Genomic DNA, 8,113 nt, shown 5'->3' with positions numbered 1-8,113 from the left:
AAAACCGTTCTATGCAAATAAAGATCGGTTTCATCTTCCAAACACGAACTTAGTAGTGTGTCACCAAACGGTCCGGTGTGATGTTAATAAATGGCTTATCTTAACTGACGTGGTTCAGTCCATCGATGTTCAGTGTAATATGAATCGCTTTAACGAAAGGTCAATTGATTAGTGTAATTACAAATGCTTTATCGAGACAACAATGACTCATATGGTATGTATATAAATCCACCTAACATGAAATGGTTTATGCAATACAAATGGTTTACCTTGATGTGAAATGAATTAAAGAAAAAAAAAAACACAAGTGGTCAAAGTTCGGCAAATGATTCATGTAATCTGAAACGGTTTAACAAACGGACGATTGATTTAGCGTAATCAAATGGCCCAGCGAGACAACAAAGGTCTGAAAAGAAATGAAATGCTACAGTCCACTAAGAAACGAATCGCCTAATATGAAATGGTTTTCCCTAATGCGAATGAAGTAGAGAAAAGACAAATGGTTTGGGGCGACCACAAACGATTTACCACCTTGCGTGACATAAAATACCTCGCCGAACCGCCAAAAATACAAATGTGAATGGAACAGCCAATTGTCAAATGGAACAGCCAAGTCAAAATGGACAGTCCAAACGCAAGTGGGCACGGTATCGGCAAATGATTCAATGTAATCTGACACGGTTTAACAATTGACGTTTGATTTAGCGTAATCATAAGCGGCGCAGCGAAACAACAAATGGTCTGAAAGGAACTCAAACGCTACAGTCCACTAAAGAAACGGATCGACCTAAATATGAATGGTTTATGCAAAGAAAAATGGTTTTCCCTGATGCGAAATGAATTAGAGAAAAAACAAATGGTTTGGGCGACCAGAAACGATTTAACCCTTGCGTGACATACACACTTCGCCGGACCGCCAAAAATACCAATGTGAAATGGAACAGCCAATGTCGAATGGAACAGCCAAGTCTGAAATGGCACAGTCCATGTGGGGTCTGACGTCAAGACTACTTAAAATTTGCGCGAAAGCAGCTTGTTTACAACCGGGATTTCACCTGCCCTTTGTACAGTTCGGTAAGTTTGCTTCTGCTGATTTTCTGTTAAAATTATTTACTGCCTTCATTACAGAGTTTTCGTCGTCATGCCTAAGGACCATTGGTAAATTAATATTAACAGGAGCTCATGAGCTCCAGATATCAACTGTAGTTAGGATTGAAATGTTTTACACACGCAATTGCAAATGCATCATCGTCTGCCATGATCCTCATGTGGCAGGGTTCCACAGTCTGACTTGTTTCGTTGAGCGGCCTTTTCGCTGTAGACACTGGATTTTATCGGTTTACTTGAAAGTATTTGATCTTGGAACGAAATGGTTCGATCAATCGGTCGGTGTCACTGACTAAACTAAAGCTAAACATGATCATGATCTTGACTATTTCGTCACACGTTTTATTCTGATAGCTTCTGTTTACGATTATGTCACCTTCCAGCTCTATTCACTTATTTAAACGCTACATAACGGTGTAGTTGTTTGAAACAAAAGTATAAGATAAGATTTGATAGCGGATCCATCAGTTCACGGAATTTGGTATATCGGTAGTAGATAAGAAACGCAAGATTGAGAGGCCACACTGATTATCTTCCTGTGTGAAAACATGTATAGAACCTCTTGCCCTTACAAGGAGATCTATTTTCCTTTTAGTGGTTGAATATTTGAGATCGTTTTTGTTATCCTCGAACAAAAATTTCCCTCAAAAAAAAAAGGAAATAAAGAAGAAGAAGAAAGAAAAAAAAAACCACAATATTCTCCCGCAAACAGTTCTCGCATGGAAGTTGAAAGATGTGAAAAAGAAGTGAAATAAAAGTCAATAAAGGTATTCTGTACACTGGAAATCGTAACAGAAGTTAACCTTGGCTTCGCTTTCTCATTAGGTGGTCAGTTGGAGTCTTAGATATGCTGTAAGTGACTACGTGATGCAGTTATGAGCTAGGCTGTCAGTCGTTATTTGACTTTGTGACTGCGTACTGCATTTCGAGTCAAAGATTGCTCACCATAGTCTCCAGTAGCGCAGTAGTTACAACATCCGACTAGATCAGTGAGGGTTGTGGGTTGAAATACCACATGGAACTCAGATATTTCCGATTTCCAGTGGGGATGTAATTGCATCATATAACCATATATTGGGCATTAACCAAGCCCTCTCCCTTGTGTCATATGACGCCAGGTGGAGTTTGGGGTCTGGATCATGTGCAAACATGCTCTTAACAATCGGCATAAACTTGATTGCCTCTCCGACATTGACTTTTCTCGTTGACAGCTTTGACACTGCGTATATGGAAGGGAAGCAGCAACTTCTGACGGCTTTACATCAAATCATCGCTGACTTAGAAACAGTTGGTGGTGCTACAATTCCGATAGGGCCGGTAGGTTGAAACTGAGACCCTCGGTGAGGCCGCCCTGCTGAACGGTGACATTCCTTGGTAGCACGCAGCACGGTATCAGTACAAGACTTGATGATATCAAGCGCGTAATTAGTATAAGTTCTGGCGCCTATTCATCTTATCGTTCCTACGAAGCTCCTGTTTTACGACAAGAAGGTCGACGAGGAGACCAAAATTTGATATTACAGAAGAGCAGCTGCTTTTCTTCAGAGGTATGTTAATATGGAACTCATCTCAATGTATAAATCCGCATTTAGTAAAGTAGCTTAGGCAGGTACACTTAAAAATAAAATAAAAAACCGAGAAATATTATACACATTTTCCAGACTGGCAACCCAGTAATTAGACTTTTGGCAATTGCAAACCTACCAAACCTACAGGGCCGCTGGTTTAAGATGTGGTTTCTAAATAAAGTGAAGCGACTCTTCACTGTATCTCGGAGTTAGCGTATATATTCCCCTCAAAAGTCTAATTACTGGGTTGCCAGTCTGGAAATGTATAATATTTCTCGGTTTTTTATTTTTATTTTTAAGTGTACCTGCCTATAAGCTACTTTACTAAATGCGGATTTATACATTGAGATGAGTTCCATATTAACATACCTCTGAAGAAAAGCAGCTGCTCTTCTGTAATATCAAATTTTGGTCTTCCTCGTCGACCTTCTTGTCGTAAACAGGAGCTTCGTAGGAACGATAAGATGAATAGGCGCCAGAACTTATACATAATTGACGCGCTTGATTAATCAAGTCAATTGCTACTAAAGAAATGTCACCGTTCAGCAGGGCGGCCTCACCGAGGGTCTCCAGTTTCAACCCTACAGGCCCATATCGGGAATTGTATCACCACCAACTGTTTCTAAGTCAGCGATGATTGATGTAAAGCCGTCAGAAGTTGCTGCTTCCCTTCCATATACGCAGTGTCAAAGCTGTCAACGAGAAAAGTCAATGTCGGAGAGGCAATCAAGTTTATGCCGATTGTTAAGAGCATGTTTGCACATGATCCAGACCCCAAACTCCACCTGGCGTCATATGACACAAGGGAGAGGGCTTGTTAATGCCCAATATGGTTATATGATGCAATTACATCCCCACTGGAAATCGGAAATATCTGAGTTCCATGTGGTATTTCAACCCACAACCCTCACTGATCTAGTCGGATGTTGTAACTACTGCGCTACTGGAGACTATGGTGAGCAATCTTTGACTCGAAATGCAGTACGCAGTCACAAAGTCAAATAACGACTGACAGCCTAGCTCATAACTGCATCACGTAGTCACATTACAGCATATCTAAGACTCCAACTGACCACCTAACTGAGAAAGCGAAGCCAAGGTTAACTTCTGTTACGATTTCCAGTGTACAGAATACCTTTATTGACTTTTATTTCACTCTTTTTTCACATCTTTCAACTTCCATGCGAGAACTGTTTGCGGGAGAATATTGTGGTTTTTTTTCTTTCTTCTTCTTCTTTATTTCCTTTTTTTTTTTGAGGGAAATTTTTGTTCGAGGATAACAAAAACGATCTCAAATTTTCAACCACTAAAAGGAAAATAGATCTCCTTGTAAGGGCAAGAGGTTCTATACATGTTTTCACACAGGAAGATAATCAGTGTGGCCTCTCAATCCTTGCGTTTCTTATCTACTACCGATATACCAAATTCCGTGAACTGATGGATCCGCTATCAAATCTTATCTTATACTTTTGTTTCAAACAACTACACCGTTATGTAGCGTTTAAAATAAGTGAATAGAGCTGGAAGGTGACATAATCGTAAACAGAAGCTATCAAGAATAAAACGTGTGACGAAATAGTCAAGATCATGATCATGTTTAGCTTTAGTTTAGTCTGACACCGACCGATTGATCGAACCATTTCGTTCCAAGATCATAATACTTTCAAGTAAACCGATAAAATCCAGTGTCTACAGCGAAAAGGCCGCTCAACGAAACAAGTCAGACTGTGGAAACCCTCCACATGAGGAATCATGGCAGACGATGATGCATTTGCAATTGCGTGTGTAAACATTTCAATCCTAACTACAGTTGATATCTGGAGCTCATGAGCTCCTGTTAATATTAATTTACCAATGCTTCCTTAGGCATGACGACGAAACTCTGTAATGAAGGCAGTAAATAATTTTACAGAAAATCAGCAGAAGCAAACTTACCGAACTGTACAAAGGGCAGTGAAATCCCGTTGTAAACAAGCTGCTTTCGCGCCAAATTTTAAGTAGTTCTTGACGTCAGACCCCACATGGACTGTGCCATTTCAGACTTGGCTGTTCCATTCGACATTTGGCTGTTCCATTTCACATTGGTATTTTGGCGGTCCGGCGAAGTGTTGTATGTCACGCAAAGGGTTAAATCGTTTCTGGTCGCCCCAAACCATTGTTTTTCTCTAATTCATTTCGCATCAGGGAAAAACCATTTTTCCTTTGCATAAACCATTTCATATTTAGGTCGATCCGTTTCTTTAGTGGACTGTAGCGTTGAGTTCCTTCAGACCATTTGTTGTTTCGCTGCGCCGCTTATGATTACGCTAAATCAAACGTCAATTTGTTAAACCGTGTCAGATTACATTGAATCATTTGCCGATACCGTGCCCCACTTGCGTTTGGACTGTTCCATTTTAGACTTGGCTGTTCCATTTGACATTTGGCTGTTCCATTTCACATTGGTATTTTTGGCGGTTCGGCGAGGTATTTTATGTCACGCAAAGGGGTAAATCGTTGTGTTCGCCCCAACCATTTGTCTTTTCTCTACTTCATTTCGCATTAGGGAAAACCATTTCATATTAGGGCGATTCGTTTCTTAGTGGACTGTAGCATTTCATTTCTTTTCAGACCATTTGTTCTCGCTGGGCCATTTTTGATTACGCTAAATCAATCGTCCGTTTGTTAAACCGTTTCAGATTACATTGAATCATTTGCCGATACTTTGAACCACTTGTGTTTTTTTTTTCTTTAATTCATTTCACATCAAGGTAAACCATTTGTACTTTGCATAAACCATTTCATGTTAGGTGGATTTATATACATACCATATGAGTCATTTGTTGTCTCGATAAAGCATTTGTAATTACACTAAATCAATTGACCTTTCGTTAAAGCGATTCATATTACACTGAACATCGATGGACTGAACCACGTCAAGTTAAGATAAGCCATTTATTAACATCACACCGGACCGTTTGGTGACACACTATACCAGTTCGTGTTTGGAAGATGAACCGATCTTTATTTGCATAGAACGGTTTTAGTTAGTCTCTTCCGTTTTAACAGAAATGACTAGACGATTTAATATCTTCCTATTCGTTTACTTTTTGACTGAACCATTTTACAAAAGGCAACACGAGTACTTGTATTTAGGCTGCATCATTTCTAACTCATTTAGTCTCTTCTGCACTACGCCAATGAACCAATTGACATTGCTATATTCCTTTGACAAACTTGGTATTTTTGGCGGTGACGGCCGCCCATATTTTCCCTCTCTCTCACCTAACCACCGGCGGCTTTCGCTCTCTTTACATCTGCTTTATTTTTTAAAAGAAAAGGGGAGTGAAAATAAAAAAAATTGCGCGATTAAGTTACAAGAGAAGAAAGAGGCTATCGGTGAAATCAACACCAGACTATCCGATGTAATGTACATATTGACAATCAGCAAAATTAACAACATGCAGTTTCTCAAAAGAAATGTCCCCATTAATGCTTTCACCGCCACAAATGTAGATTGACACTTATAGATTTTACTCTGTTTCGTGAGGTTGACCACGATGGCCGCACACAGAGAGGAATTTGCCTCGCGAGGCCAAAAATATCAAACATCTTTGATTTTATCCTCACGGCCTCGCCAGGCGTATTTCCAGCGTATTGCGCACCAAAATTTTTTTCTCCCCACACACGTGAGTGTGATATCTCCACTTATGTCCACGGCGTAAGTGTCCACATCGTTCCGGTTGCAGGTTGCAGGTTGCAGGTTGCAATTTAATTATAACTGGAAAACTGCTGGTCACACTAAAAATAGTTCATACCCATATACTCATCATGGGTTCTTACATAAAGTAGTTGGCGCCTTTTACATGGTAAAAACTTGGCAACTTCAATTTACGGTTTGGCTAACTACACTTTGCACTTTAGAGATTGTGTGAAGCAAATAGGACTCGTTCGTTGATTAAGCCTAAGCGCTCGTTTCAGTGATTAGCCTAAGCACGCTTTTAACATTACGTACGCGTACCGCTAGTCAGCTAGTTAACATACCTCGCCATCTTGAATTTAATTCTTTCTGCGTACCGCGTACTGCGTAGCCAGCTACTTAAGATACTTAAACCTGACTTTATTTTTTTCCGCGTACCGCGTGGCCAGCCCTTTACAGTAACGGCCTCGATGTGGCGGCGAGTAAACTGCAGCTGCTCCAAGATAAAAATAGTTTTCTACTGTTCAAATGCTTTTGGCCTACTTAAGCCCGCCCACACGGTGAGGAAACAGCTGAGCATACTCCATCGCGAGGCGGTTTGCTCATCCGTTTCCTCATGTTTGCGGGAAAATTTTGGTGAGAAATTCGCCTTGCGAGGCCGTGAGGATAAAATCAAACATGTTTGATATTTTTGGCCTCGCGAGGCAAATTGCTCACTGCACCTCCTAAATCCACAACATTTTGACCACTGTGATGGCGAATATCGTTGTCGATAAGAGTACACACAACGCTGAACCACTTTCGATTTGTTAAGTTGATATTATCGTCTCTCGTCTTATAGCGCGTTCAACGAATCATTTTATATTCGGTTAACTTTCATTAGCAATAGCACTCGATTTCTGAATAAGACTAAGCGCTCGATTCAGTGATTAGGCCTAATTAAGCACTGGCAGCTTCTGCAGGGACTGTACCGGAGCATAAGCACTCTCGTAAAATTCTAGCTTTCATTTTGTGTTTCGGTTTACTACACTATTCACGAGATCGTGTGAAGAAGAAAGCACTGCGTTACACTTAACTACACTTTTTACGAGATCGTGTGAGAAGAAAGCACTCGTTTACTGATTAAGCCTAAGCGCTGGTTTTCGTGGTTAGTCCTAAGCACTCTCGTAAATCCTAGCTTACATTTTGTATTTCGGTTAAGAACACTATTATTAGGCCTAAGCACTCTCGTAAAATTTTAGCTTTCATTTTTGCGGTTCGGTTAACTACACTTTTCACGAGATCGTCTTGCCCTTGGACAATTTTCAGTCATCGACTACGGGATTGGACCGCGTTGGCAGTTCATTATACTGCTTGCGGCAACACATCGGATTGTTGTTTGTTAGTTTGCGTTTTGTTTTCTTTCAGTGTCATAAAAGTGGACAAGAGATGAGCGAATTCAAAACAAAGGTTGACCATTGTTCCTGCAAAGTTAAAAATTAACTGTCGTACACGAGGTTACTTTTTTAGTCTTTAATATCACCACGTAATTATAGCTTTCATTTTGTGGTTCGCATAACGTACAACACTTTTCACTAGGTAGTGTGAAGAAGAAAGCACTCGTTTACTGTTTAAGCCTAAGCGCTCGTTTCAGTGATTAGGCCTAAGCACTCGTAAAATTTTAGCTTTCAGGTTCGGTTAACTCACTTTCCACGAGATCGTCTTGCCCTTGATTGCGGGGGTAGTTTCTAAAGAAACTATGGTGCTGCGTCGGTGGGAG

Source organism: Montipora capricornis, unplaced genomic scaffold (genome assembly GCF_036669925.1).
Source record: "Montipora capricornis isolate CH-2021 unplaced genomic scaffold, ASM3666992v2 scaffold_72, whole genome shotgun sequence".
NCBI classification, from domain to species: Eukaryota; Metazoa; Cnidaria; class Anthozoa; order Scleractinia; family Acroporidae; genus Montipora; species Montipora capricornis.
Note: the sequence above shows the minus strand (reverse complement) of the source record.